The following is a 14,972-nucleotide window of genomic DNA, read 5'->3' on the forward strand; positions in this document are numbered from 1 at the left end:
CATTGCTATTTTTCATGAATTTTTTATCAATTTAGAGAATTAAGTATATGAAAAATGGTTATACATATCCATAATGCAGGAAAATTTATCTAGAAGTCTATTAATGTATTTAGAATCAAAATCTGAAGTTTGGTAAATTTTTATTAAATTTTTGGTATTTTTCATGATTTTATGGTTATTCAAGAAACTAAAATGGTGAAAAAAAGTTAGACAAATCAAATATTCAAGAAAATTTATCTTGAGGTCTTTGACTTCAATTAAAACTGAAATGCAAAGTTTGGGAAATTTTATAACTTAATTGATTTAGTTTTCGAATGTTTAATCATTGGAACGCCTCTTAAAATGTTAAATATTAACATTTCAATAGTGAGAAATTACACTTAAATTGTTATATAACAATTGATTCATTGGAATTTAATTTTAATTGAAAAATGTTTATAACTTATCAATATTAATTTTTGGCACACTATTGGCATAATTCTATTGTAGTAGTAAGTATACTAGTGTTAGATTTCGATTAGAGACTCACTAGCGAATACCATTATTGTAGGAATCGATAGTGGTACGAGTGGAGCATAGTCAAGGCACCATTTGCATCATCTCAATGCATATTGTGAGTATTCACCAATCCCCTATTTTATGTTTTTAAATGTTTTGGGGTGGAAAAGCATGTCCTAAACTATTTATATCCGTTGTATTTATTTAATTGACTCGTATGAAACTTGGTTGCTATATTTCGTATGTATGTGTATGTTACTTTAATTCATGAGGACTGTATCGCGGTTAAGTCCCTGGAATCTCTAGACACAACTCATTAACTCTTTTGAGCCTATGGTTATTATGGATAACGCTATCAGGAGGTGGACAACTCCTCACTCGCACGATTCGCTTGAGTGCATTTTACCATTTTATACACTATGTTTGCGATACACATAGTAGTCAATAGGGCACGATTCGGTCATTAGGCTTGAGTTGTGAACTCATGAATGGAAACTTGATGCACGTACTATTCTTTATGCATATACGAAACTTGTATTCCCATGTTAGCAACGACACTTGTATACTTATTTTAGCAATGAAACTTGAATACTAATTTTAGCAACGAAACTCATTACTTATTATAGCAATAAACTTGTTTGTTAATTATAGCAGTGAACTTTGTTTCTCATTACAAAAGCGAACTTTTATTACTGAAAACTTATATACATGTTTTAGCAATGAAATTGTTTGCTCATTGTAGCAATGAAATTGATTGCTCATTTTAGCAATGAAACTTGTTTACTCGTTGGAGTAACGAACCTTATCTTTCATGAGAATATGTATGTTGCATCTTATTCGGGCAACATACTTTATTTCTCATGATGATAACGAACTGTGTTTACAAACTTATTTACTCCTTTTAGCAATATACTTTTATTATTGGAAACTTTTATCAAAACTTTGATTTCCACTCATGAACCAATATTATTTTGTTAAACTTGTGAGTACTCACCAACGATTTTTATAGTTGATGCTCGTTTTACATGCTTTTTCAGGAATTATCGAGTAAGTGGCACTTAGGGACACTTCACTTTTAGGAGCATTCACATGTGTTGTATTTCAATTTACATTGTAATTTCTTTTAAAAGTTATTCAAAACCATTGTAAAATTGTAATGATTTTTAATACTATGGTTGGTGTTGTCTTTTAACTTTTGCTATGAAACCCTTTGTACTGCCACGCCCTGTGTTTCCGCTTTAGCGGGGTGTGACAATATGGATGTTCGACATGAAAATGTGGTGGAGATTTCTCTCAAGTGTTGTATCCATTAGACCAACCCCAATTATAGGTGTTGTTTATAGATCTTTTATTGAAAAGATTTTCAATTGCTTCACTTTCATTATAGATCTTTTCTATTAAATGATTTAAACGCACAATTTCTACTCAGGCTAAATCATGTTTATTAAAAGTAACATATAACTGAGTTTCATTAAGCAACCTAACATGTTTTTCTAGTTTCAAATATGTTTCTAACATAGTGACGTTTAGCTTCTTATCATCTAGTCTTCCTTTCAAGTGGTACATATCTTTGTTCGCTATGTTATTTTCATCTAAGGCTTTGTAATAACATGTATGGAAATCAACATACGTTTAAGTGAGTTTTTCTAGATGAGGTTCATAGTCATCCATGCTATAACTATTTGATTGTATCATAAGTCTTACCTACTCAATGAAGTTGTTGGTTCTTTCATTTTTCATGAAGAATTAGTTTTTCTTCATCCGTGTGAGTTTGTCTTTGGTGTCATCACCCTTTCCCGCAACAAGACATAGCTTGCCTCACTTCCTATTGTTATTAGATTCCTCATCTTCATCTATTGAAGGGCATACTTGATGGTCTCTTCTTGCTTGTGCCACAACAACTTATTCAATCTCTTTTTCATTGTTTTCAACCTATCAAGCCAATCTAAGGTACAATGATTTGTCCTTCACCACATTACCCTTACAGTCTCTAGAAAAGTGATTCTCCTTCTGACATTTATGTCATATGAGAACTCCATCTTTCTTCTCTTTGGTGCCATATGTGGTGTCAGAAGTTTTGTCTTCTTTTGGTGCTTCAGTGAAGTTGGTAAACATCAAAGGTGTGTTATGAGACTGGGGTTGATATGGTGGATTTTGAGGTTAGGTTTTTTTGTAGATTGTTGTTGCACTTAAAAGTAGGTCTAATAAAAAAATAAATTTTCTAATAGTTTGGTGGTGGAAGCCTGTTGAACTGTTGGCTAACCAAGGATAAAGCATGTTGAAAAGCTTCTTCATCATCAGGTTGCATATCCGGTTCATGTGAATGTAGTATGCCATCATATTAGGTTTGGTAAGGGACTCTCTGGTATGAAGATATTGAGGTGATTTGTTGGTGATAGGTGGTGAGTGAGCAGCCAATGCGAGTGGTCCACCAAGATCTATACAATCTTTCATCACAGTAGAATCATAAGTGTAAGTTCATCATCAAGTTTCCATATCAAAAGAGTCTTGATCTTGCTATCTCTTTGAACTATCGTCTTCTCTATAGTCCACTGCTTTCCTAAACTAGTTAGGAACTGCAGATTTGTTTCATGATCACTTTGAGTAATTCATGTATTTGAGAGTTTGGTGATGTTGAGATTGAATCTTTCGAAATAATCATCAAGATATTATCTAGGGAGAGCTTTGAAGCTGTTGAAGTCGTTCAAAGCAACTGTGAACTTATTTTCTTGAGCTTGTTCAATTCATTCATAAAATTCTTAAAACCATATTAGATTTTGTTTGTAGATTTTTAGTTAATAATACTATTCGGAGGAACTCCACAATAGATGTCATAGAAAGTGATTTCATCTTTCTCCATCATGTCTATGTCAACGTTGGTAGGTCTACCCAAGGCAACTTGACCACCTCTAAGTCTTACTTAAGCTCCATTTGTGACAATGGGTGTAATGACAGGTACATGTGGTCCTTTTTCTATAGATCTCCATACTTCCTTTCCAAGTATTGTTTAATATCATTCAGTTCTTTGAGACCAGTGATGATATTCACTTACAACAAGTATTGGAGCTCGATTAGAACCAACAAAACTTCTAGATACATTTAACGAGTAATGTTGTGCTATTTTCCATGACTTGTTATATATATATATATATATATATATATATATATATATATATATATATATATATATATATATATATATATAATGAGCTTAATGGTATAGACGACCCTTTTAAATTAGAGTTTTTCTTTAGAAAAGATTTTCGATTTCAAAGAGACTTAAAAAGAAACCACCATAGCTTTGATACTAATTGATGAGAGAAGAACTGAATGATAAAGAGGCTATGGTGCAAAATTCAATATTCTTCGGTAGATCTGTAAGATCTTCACAAAAAACCAGACTCCTCGCGGGCAGAGCTTCGGCTCGGGAATCGCACTTCTTGGGATCTTCGGGGCTTCGGGACTTGCTTCGGGGCTCGGGATTTATACCGGGGCTTTGGGATACTTCTGGCATGCAAAACGATGCAAAACGGGAGAGAGAGAAGAGAAAAAGAGCAAAACTTTTGGCTGCCCTCGCAGGCCTTTTATAGTGGTTGAGCCTCGCATTACACTAGGCGCAATGCCCTTATTCGGGGCGTACTCCTCCGAAGTCGTCACTACTTGCGTCATCGAAACTTCCACCTCATCGCTTACGAACCTGGAGCACTCGAGTTGTACGCTGGGTGTACAGCCTTACGCTGGGCATAATGTTGATCGGAACGGTGACTTCTCCCCCCTTCGGATATTATCCGAAATATATATATATATATATATATATATATATATATATATATATATATATATATATATATATATATATATGTTGGGTCAAAATATGGTTTATACTTTATTTTTCTAGGCAATAATATTTTTGTGTAATATTTATGAATTTATGGCCTAGTTTACGGCTGAGTTTACGGCCGTAAACACCTTACGGCCGTAAACTCATTTACGGCCCATGTGTGTCCGGCCCATATTCAAGTATAAATAGAGGCGTTAGGGTAAGGAGTATAGATTGATGAACTAGAAGGAATTTACGGCAAGAGAGAAACGGGAGCTTTTATGTGTGTGTGAATCCTTTGTATCCGTATTTTCATTCATATTAATACATACAAAGATTCATATTATTCCTCTTCTTCTTCTCTTCTATTTTTGATCTTACATCATCCGTTTGATTGTGATTCCACACCATCAAACGGATCTGACTGATACACGGGCAGATTAGGGACTTACAATTGGTATCAGAGCCAAGTTGTATCAGTTAAAAAGATTTATTTTTCATCCAAAAATCGAATATTCTGTGTTTACGGTCCAAGCTTACGGCCGTAAACTCCGAGTTCTTGGGCCGTAAACTCTATTTGGAGCATTATTTGATCTTATTTTCGAAATATTTTTGCGTTTTTGGATAGATCTCGCAAAAATAAAGGGGGGTTTGTTCTTTGTGTTTTTCATAAAAAGAGGTTTTTAATTGAGTTTTGGAGTTTCAAAGTCGAATTTTCACGTAATCTTAAACTGTTTTCGGCCGGAGTTTACGGCCGAAAACAGTTCACAGCCGGCGGTGCGTTTGCGTTTACAGCTAGGGTTTCCGGAGATCTCGGCTCGGCAGCGGCTTGCGGATTGAAGCGGTGGGGCGTGGCTTGAAGAGCGGCTCGGCGTTTACGGCTCCGTTTGCGGCTTCAAGGCTCGGCTCAGTGGCCGGCTAAGAAGTTGGGGCTAAGCAGTTGGTCGCATAGCAACTTCAATTAAAAAGATGGAGCGACTTTGCAAAGGACAGTGATCGAACCAGCGCCTCCAACTCCCGAACACAGCGCCTTACCAACTCGTCTACCTGATTCCTTGTTCCTTTCGTCTGAAGTTTTAAATATAACCCGTTGTTTTCGCACCTAATTTCGAATTTCGACACTTTTAACCCAAAAACTCAATTTCTTTTATTTTTAAATTCTATTTTCATTCAAAATAAAAAAATATAATAATAATAATAATAATAATAAATTGTTTTTATTTTTTCCTTTATTTTTGACTTTTTATTTCAAATTTTGATTTTGACTTTCAGGTTTGACCTTCTTTTTCGTTTAATTTTTAAATTTTCAAATTTAGCTTTTCGGTTTGACTTTTCAAGTTTGATTTTTTTAATTTGACTTTTATGGTTGATTTAAAAATAAATAATAAAAAAAAAAAAAGTCGTCAGGGGTCTACGAGGGAGTTAAAAACATGAAAGAAAGTCGTCAGGATATGTTAAGAGAAAATTTCAAGTTTTTCGATTATGTCCCTAGAGAAACGCTCGAAACTCAGTTGCACCGATTTACTACACTCACTACTGAGATGAATATAGTCGGGATCTTCTTGACTAAGTCCGAGATCAACAAAAAGCTGTTGAATTCACTTCTAAAATCGTGGGACATGGACGTGGCTGACATCAAGAAGACAAAAGATCTTAATTGTCTTAGTCTGGCTGATATAATTGAAGAACTTAACGCTTTGAATTGTCGAAAAACAATGAGTTCAGCAAACCTTCCGGTCAATGAAGTGTCGTGTTCTCATTCATGTGAAGTTTCATGTTCTCAATCATGTGAAGATACGATTAAATTTCTTCGGGAACAAATTGATTTATTAAAAAGGGAAGTTGAGGACCTGAGATATAAAGGATATCAACTCAGGAAAGGACAGAAACCCCTGAAGGCTGAGTTAGAAGCTAAAACCAAGGACTTTAGGAAACTTCAGGAAGACTACAGTAACAAATGTGAAAACTATGAGTATGTAGTCAAACAAAATGCTGGGCTAGTGGCTGAAGTTGAATCTTTAAAAGGAAAGTTTGAAACTGCCAAACTTGATGTTAGAAAATATGATTTCTCAAGTGAGGTGGTTGCAAATATGATAGACCAAAGCATGCAGTTTAAAAGGAATCAACACAAGGGTCTAGGGTATGATAGTGTACCTCCTCCTTACAATCATAACTACACATCCATCCCTATGAAACAAGAAGAAATTGACAGGGAGGCACATCTTAAATACGGAAAACCAGATGGATTTGTGTCAGGGGGAGTTATTAATTTTGAAGATACTAATGTTGCAACTTCATGTGCAGGTAAAGTAGAAGAAAATGAGAACAAGGAGAACACTATTGAACAAACAAACGTCTCTTTGAGCTTTGATTCTGTTGCTTCGAACTCAACTGCTTCTAATCAACCTCCCGTTGGTAAATACAGACCATCATTTCAAGCTAAACAGAGTTCCTGTTGCAACTGTGCGTGTGGGAAAAGCAATAGACAACGCAAGGATACGCCACCAGGGGCAGGAATAAATAACTTCACAATGAAGAAAAAGACTTGTTTTCATTGTGGAACACCTGGACACATTGCCAGAAGTTGTCCTAATCGTGCATACGTTCCCTACTATGCATTAGGATGGAAAAATGCGCCAAGTGGGAGATACTTCAAAAGAAACCCTTCCATGTCATGTTCAGACAATGGTGATTGGAACGCGCACAAGGCCAGGAATCAAACCCACAAGGCAAAGAATCCGAATCCCAAGGGAAAGAAGGAAATGTCGACCCAGAAGTCTAGTTTAAGAGATGCTCCAGTGAAACAAAGACCGGTTAGGTCACGGTCATCTCGGCAGTCGGCTTCAAGTGCTAAATCAAGTGCCGAGGCACCCATAGGATCGAAAAAGAAATGGGTTAAACCCATCTACCAATGGGTACCAAAGGCTCAATCTCCCAAATCAACTAATGACTCTAATATTTCTTCATATTCTGTTTGTGATAAGCAAGATATGTCATGGGAGAAAGTATTGTGTGTTGATGACAAAGGTCGACCCAGTTTCAAAATGGACTGGGTTCCAAAGACCAACTGATCCTGCTCTGTGTCGGAGCAGCTATGGAGGCATATCATCAGACTTCGGTTTGTTGGTAGTGGATGCTCCTGGCATATGATAAGGGGCATCTCTAAAATATATAGTACTCATAACTTTGTTCGAGAGTTTGTATCCTTTGCGGGAAAGGAAAGAAGGGAAGAAAAGAAGGGATCACATGGGGTTAGTGCTTAATGACATGAAGAATTTTCGGATCTGTTCTGAGATTATGCGTGCTATTCTCAGACCTTCTGGATGCAAATTCAATCAGTGACTTACGGTTTGCATTTTCTTCTCTAATACTCCTAAGTTTTTTTCTTAACCTGATTCGCTTTAAAGACTAATTTTTGTTTTAGGATAGTTTAAATTTGCGCATTTACTTTCATTTCTCTCCTATGCACAAATTTAGGGGGAGAAATAAAAACAAAACAAAAATTAGATAATAAAAAAAAATAGAAAATCAGAAAATCAAAAATATGTTGGTTATGAAATGTGTTTGAGGGAGATGTTTTGGGAAGTGATATTATCAAGTGATAACAGGCAACGTAAGTCTCTGTAACGTACCTGAAGTTGAAGGGTCTATGCTCTGACTTGATGCGTTGGTAGGCACGAAAATTTTTAAATGGACTTGACTAGGGAGAGTTGAACTTAGGAAATTTATAGACTTGACAAATTTTGACCTAGTTAGATCCATTCAGCCTGACAATACGACGCTCGGATACGTTGAGCAGGGAGATATATATATGGGAATCTACTCGTCACATTAAATGAACCTGTACTTGGAACCGTGGTTTAACTTTTCCTCGATGTGCGGATTCTGTCCTTAATTCCGGTTGGATGGGGCGACTGGTAAATTCCGATAAATTAGGTCTGTAGAATATCATTTTCTTTCTTTCTGTCTGTTAGTCATATGTTGTCTCCTTTGCGTGACTTCCAATCCGACCTGGTACACAACATATGCAACTCTATTTCTCTGCAGGATATATATATATATATATATATATATATATATATATATATATGTGTGTGTGTGTGTGTGTGTGTGTGTGAAATACTTCTCATCTGTTAGCCATATGCTGTCTCCTTTGCGCGACTTCTAATCCGACCTGGTACACAACATATGCAACCTTCTTCTTCTCAACCCTTCTGAAGTAGTTAGCAATAGAATTCTGAATCTCTTCTCTCTCTGAATGGTTGTCTGCTCACCCGGTGTAAGGAGTACTCTGGAAGTTCTTGATGGATGGAGCATATCAGGAAGCGGGAAACACATTCTAGTACACTTAAAATTGAACTCATACAGATTGTCTGTAGATCTCGCTGCTCAATTTAGGTGGATAACAATATCCCTGGTCGTCGTCAGATGAATGGTCCTTAAGATATAGTATATAAGGAATTAGGATTAGATATAATTTTTAGGAACTTAAGTTCACCTTGTCTTGTATCAAATAGTATGTCCTAAATAAGTCACAAATTTTTCGTGTTTAAGTGGAACAAAATACCGACGATCGACCAGACAAAGATGTGAATATGGAAGGTACCGACAAGTGGATAAAGGTTGTCTAGAAACTTTGATCCCAAATCACTCTTACAGTTAGATATCATTTTATTTTTGTTAAATTTTTCATAGTTTCTTCTAATTTAAATATTATGGGAGAATTAAAAATTAAAAACAATAAAAAATCGAAAAAAAGAAAAAAAAATCCAAAAATAGTGTTATTTCTGTTTTATTTCTTTTTCAGAAAATATGAAAAAAAAATTGTGTGCTAAATTTTTCTTTTAGTTTTGTTTTGTCTTGAAAAGTGATTTCAGGTGAACATAAAACTCATGGAGTTTATGTTGAAGATTTCTGAGCCAAGGCTTCGTTCGTGAGCATCGAAGAATTCTCATTTGAAGGAGAAAGAAATGAAGATCATTCTTTCATTATTCAATCCTTATACCCCAGAAGCAAGGTGAAGCAGAAATTGAAGATTATGTGACGGATTGCATTGAAGCCTTCTCAATCAGTCTGCTGCTATCTTAAACCTGCTGAAGTGATCCAGAAGATTTGTTCTCTCTAAAGATTCTCAAGCTGAAAGCTCCATCTTTCAAGAATCAGTACGTCAAGCCTCCTCACCCAATGTGCGTTCAATGCCAAATTCTGAAGAAAACCTCAAGGGCTCAAGATGAAGTCATTCATTGAAGATTCATATGTTCATCCTGATGCTGTGAAGAAATCGAAGGTTAAAGCTGAAGCCAAGCTCCCATTGAAGATTAACAAGAAGAGCCAGCTACTTTTTAGGGTGAGCTTGTTGGGGCAATTAAGAAAAGAAAGCTATAAACCAAGGGGGAGATTGTTGGGTCAAAATATGGTTTATACTTTAATTTTCTGGGCAATAATATTTTTGTGTAATATTTATGAATTTATGGCCTAGTTTACAGCTGAGTTTATGGCCGTAAACACCTTATGGCTGTAAACTCATTTACGACCCATGTGTGTCCGGCCCATATTCAAGTATAAATAGAGGTGTTAGGGTAAGGAGTAGAGATTGATGAACTAGAAGGAATTTACGGCAAGAGAGAAATAGGAGCTTTTACGTGTGTGTGAATCCTTTGTATCCGAATTTTCATTCATATCAATACATACAAAGATTCATATTATTCCTCTTCTTCTTCTCTTCTATTTTTGATCTTACATAATCCGTTTGATTGGGATTCCGCACCATCAAACGGATCTGACTGATACACGGGCATATTAGGGACTTACAATATATATATATATATATATATATATATATATATATATATATATATATATATATATATATATATATATATATATAAATTTATATTTTAATTAGTTAATAAATTTCTTAAATTCATATCTTCATCATACGAACTCTGTTTTCGATGTTCTTTATATCCACACGTAAGTGAGACTATGCTCTACAACTTTCGTTTAGACTCCGTTGGCAAATTTTGAATTTATTTTTGTTATATTATTTTTAGTAGGCCGGGACAGGAAAACTCCATTATAAATTCATAACTTCTTCATCCGATGTCCGTTTTTGCCTATCTTTTTATCGTTTCACTACTATTAACGAGATCTTTGATTCTCGTTTAGATTGTTTTGGCTAAAAACCGTTCGGTATCAAATTGAGTATTCGGGCTGCATACTGCTAAGTCGAAACTTACAAAAATCATAACTTCCTCATACGAAGTGAGATTTTGGCGTTCTTTTTATGCAAGCTCTCAGTTAACAAACCCTACGACTTTCGTTTAAATTTCTAAGGCTAAATATTGCTCTAACGTAAATTTCACTTTTTACGTCATGTTGATGTATATTGTAAAAGTCGAATAGAGTGTTTTGTGTAGTTTCGCATTTTATGCTATTTTACTAAGTCATCTTTTGTGCGAAGTTAAAATGTATAGACTTAGTATATTTTTTGTTTGTTCCCTATAAATAGGGACTTAGGCTAGAAGTTGAAGGTCGATGCTAGAACTCACTTCTGCTTAACTTTGTAATCAGTCTTAATCAATATAAGATCTGATTAATATTTACTCTCTGTGTTCTTCATCTTAAATCGTTCAAATCTATCTTTTCTTTTCTAAATTCTCGATAATAATTCTCATCAATTGGTATCAGAGCCGGATTCAAACTGCTTAGATCTGATTTTCGTATAAGAATCATTTGTTTTTTGAGTTAAAAATTTACTCAAAATTTTCTGCACATTTTTGGTTTGTGAAAATCACTTTTGATCTTCAGATTTGAATTGATTCTGCATTTGAATTGTTATGTCGAGTAATCGATTAGTGATTTGTGATCAATTCATTTGATAAATTCTGAAATTCATCAAGGTTTCAAGTTTTCATATATTTTCTGTGTTCATCAATGGCGAACTTCAACATCAATTCAATGACTTCTTTCTCTCACTTGCTTGGTTCGTCAACCAAAATTCCGATGTTAATTCCAGAATACTATGATCAGTGGGCTGATAGAATGGAAGATTACTTAAATGGAATTGATGAAGAACTCTGGAAGTGTATCGATGGAACAGTACTAGCTCCTGCTAATGTTCAACCAATTGGATCATCCATTGCATCTACTGATGTTGAAGAACAACGAAATCGATTGAAGAAAAATGAAAAGAGATGCATGAGAGAACTAAGAGGTGCTATACCTCCTGTGGTTTACAATTACATTCGTAGTTGTAAAACAGCAAAAGAGATCTGGAATACTCTAAAAGAAAAATATCAAGGTAGTGAAAAGACGAAGATCAACTTTGTGAAGCAATGCCTAGTTGAACTGATGGAATTCAGACAAAAGGATACAGAAACTCTCGAAAATTGTTATGATCATCTGAATGAGCTTATGTTTCGCTGCAATAGGTATGGTATTACTAGATCTATCATGGAGTTCAATTTAACTTTCATTGTGAGTCTTCGCAAGGAATGGCGAGGTGTGAGCATGATGATTAAGAATCAACAATGTTTTGATACAACTACATTGAATGATCTTTACAATCAACTGAAAACACATGAATGTGAGGTCACAGAAATGTATGAAGAATCAAAAAAAGCTATTGGTGGTCCTTTGGCTCTTGTATCAAAAGTTTTAGAAACTGATGAAAAAGATGGTTCCGATGTAGAAGGATTTTTAATGACCTCCGATGATGAAGCAGTAGCATACTATTCAAACAACAGAGTTAAAAAGTTTTTCAAAAAGCCTTTTAATCCAAAAGGAAAGAATACTGATGTGAAAAATGATGTAACAAGAACTGGAGGAGAAGAGAAGAAGAAAATGGAGAAAACAGATGGAAAACAGAAAATGCGAATGAAGAGAAAAAGTTGAAGGGTGATTCAGGAATTTACTGTCACTATTGCAATGGTTCGAATCATTTCGCAGCTGATTGCATGTTGCGAAAGAAAGAAGAAAAGAAAGAAAAAGTCAAAGATGAAGCTTACTATTCTGAAAAGATTGAAGAATTACGTGCAAAGAACAAAGGAGTGTCTTTGGTTGCTAAGGGAGAATCTGATGAAGAAGAAAGTGGAACTTATCAGATCTGGTCTTCAGGATCTGATGATGAAGAAATGAGGCATCCCACACATGGAGCAATGTTCTTAGGTTTTGAGGATTGCGAAGAGAACATTTCAGGGAAATGTTTTATGTCTAAATCCACTGACAAGTCTCCCATGACAACCAAGGTACGTGCAATTCTTGAATCTTTTAATATTTCTTTATCTGCTTACGATGCTGAAATTGTTTCGTTTGATGATACTGTGGCTTATTTTGATTCTGTTATTGTGTCTGCTAGTAATGAAGCTAAGAAATTAAATGTGCAACTTAGTAAGACACGAAGGGATTTAGAAATAAAGAAGAGCAGAGTTGAAAAATTAGAAATGCAAGTCAAAAATATAGATTGTGATAGGAATAATCGTTCTAATGATGTTAGATTGTTACTAGCACAAAGAAACATATATTGTAATTCAGCAAAATGATTGTATGCAAAATTAACAGCTTTACATCATTCTTCTGATATTAGCAAAGAACAACATAGGAAACTTTTACCTTTTCTTGAGTATGAGCGTGAAGAAGTTGATGTTGTTTCTTATGATTGCGAAAGTACAATTGCTCAGTTTGACAAAATACCTGATGATAGATATTCATATGGTATTGTAAAAATTGATGAATTTCTGAATGATGATGAGTTGGTTGACATTGTAAATGAAAGTTTGACAAAAAGTGAACAAGTGAAAATCTTAAAGAAAACCGAAAGTTCAACTCTTACTTCACAATTCAGTTATGCTGATATTGATGAAAATTCTGATAATGTGAGTGAAATCAGTGAAATAGAAGAAGAAGAAGAGATTGATTGTTCTCAATTGTCGATCATTAATATCACATCTAAGATCAAAGGTTAAGAAATAATAGTTGATTCAATAGTAGAGAATAAAGTTGATAAATCTTCAACTTCGCAACATTGTAAGTTTGATAATGTGGAAGTTGAAAGCTGGAAATCTGATGATACTAATGAAAATAAAGAAGAACAGAAAAATTCAACTGAAACACATCAAAGCGTTGTGGTTGATCAAGTGTTTGAAAATACAAAAGAATTTGACAAAGTTTTAAATGGCAAAGGCGCACATTCTTGGGAAACCAACACAGTGGTATATCCAAATTTTGTATGTACTGATAAAACTATTTTTCCAAATCAAATTTTTGTCACTACTGGAAATGCTGAGAAAGTTCATCCTGAGTTCAATAAAATGATTGAAAAAAATAATCAAAAGTCTACACCTGAAGGTTTCTTCGCAAATCAAAACACAGTAGAAAACAATTTAACTCAAAATACTTATCTGTTTCAAAAACAAAAATCATTACAAAAATGGGTGGTTAAAGGTGAAAAATCAAACAAACCTTTTGAAAAAGCTGAAAACTCAAAGGTTGAAGTGAAATTAAATTCTCAAGAATTCAAATTGATGGTTGGAAATTATTCAACAGAAAATAATGTTTCAAAAAGACAAGCAAGAAAAGCAATATTTTGGCAAGTTGTGAATAATGAAAAAGAACAAATTTCAAAAACATCATCGAAATTTCAAAATAAAAACACTCAAACAACTCCGAGTTTTCATAAACAAATAAATTCTGTTGACAAACTTCCATATATTCGCAAATATGACGATAATAGAAAATTTGAGAATTCGCAAAAATTTGCAAATAATCAAAAATTTCCAAATGTTGACAAATTCACGAATAATTCATCAAGTTTGAAGAACTCAACTCAAGTCAAAGCGAAATTTTCACCACAACAACCAAATTTTCCAAATCCTTCAATATCAACACAAACCAAAGTTTCATACATCAAAGGAAAGTCTAATGTTAGTATGATCAATCATTGGTTTGAAGGGAAAGGAAAGAAATATCAAAGTGCAAAGTTTTCAGAACAACAAATCAAAAGTGCATTTGATAAGTTCACAAATAATTCTTCAACTGCTAGTACATCATCCCATAATTCGCAAGTTCCAGTTCAAAAATGGAAACCAATTATCAAAAATGTGAATGTTGTGAAGGATAAGATTACAATCAATGAGAATCCAAAATTATTAAATGACTATATTTCAATATCTAGAACTGATGATGCTGATATAATGGATTCTGTTAAAAGCAAAGTGAAAACATGGTTTATAAGTCTTGGGTTCCTAAATTTTTTCAATAAATGCAGGTGATATGTGACGAGCAATATGATACAAAATGGTATATTGATAGTGGTTACTCTCGTCATATGACTGGAAGAAAGGAAAATTTGCGAGATTACCGAAGCTTGGAAAATGCTGGAGTTGTCAAATTTGGAAATAATCACAAGTGTCAAGTGAAAGGATATGGGAAAGTCACAAATGGAAACTTCACAGTAAACAGAGTTGCTTATGTTGAAGGACTTCAACACAATTTGATAAGTGTATCACAATTTGTTGTGGGTACTGGAAATCAAGTAGTGTTTAATGAAGAAGGAAGTATCATCTCAAATGCAAAGACAAATGAAATACTACTGAAATCCAAAAGATATGGTGATATGTTTACACTGGACATCAAACCAATTGTGGGAAAACCA

Source organism: Lactuca saligna, chromosome 5, assembly GCF_052625555.1.
Source record: "Lactuca saligna cultivar CGN05327 chromosome 5, ASM5262555v1, whole genome shotgun sequence".
Lineage (NCBI taxonomy): Eukaryota > Viridiplantae > Streptophyta > Magnoliopsida > Asterales > Asteraceae > Lactuca > Lactuca saligna.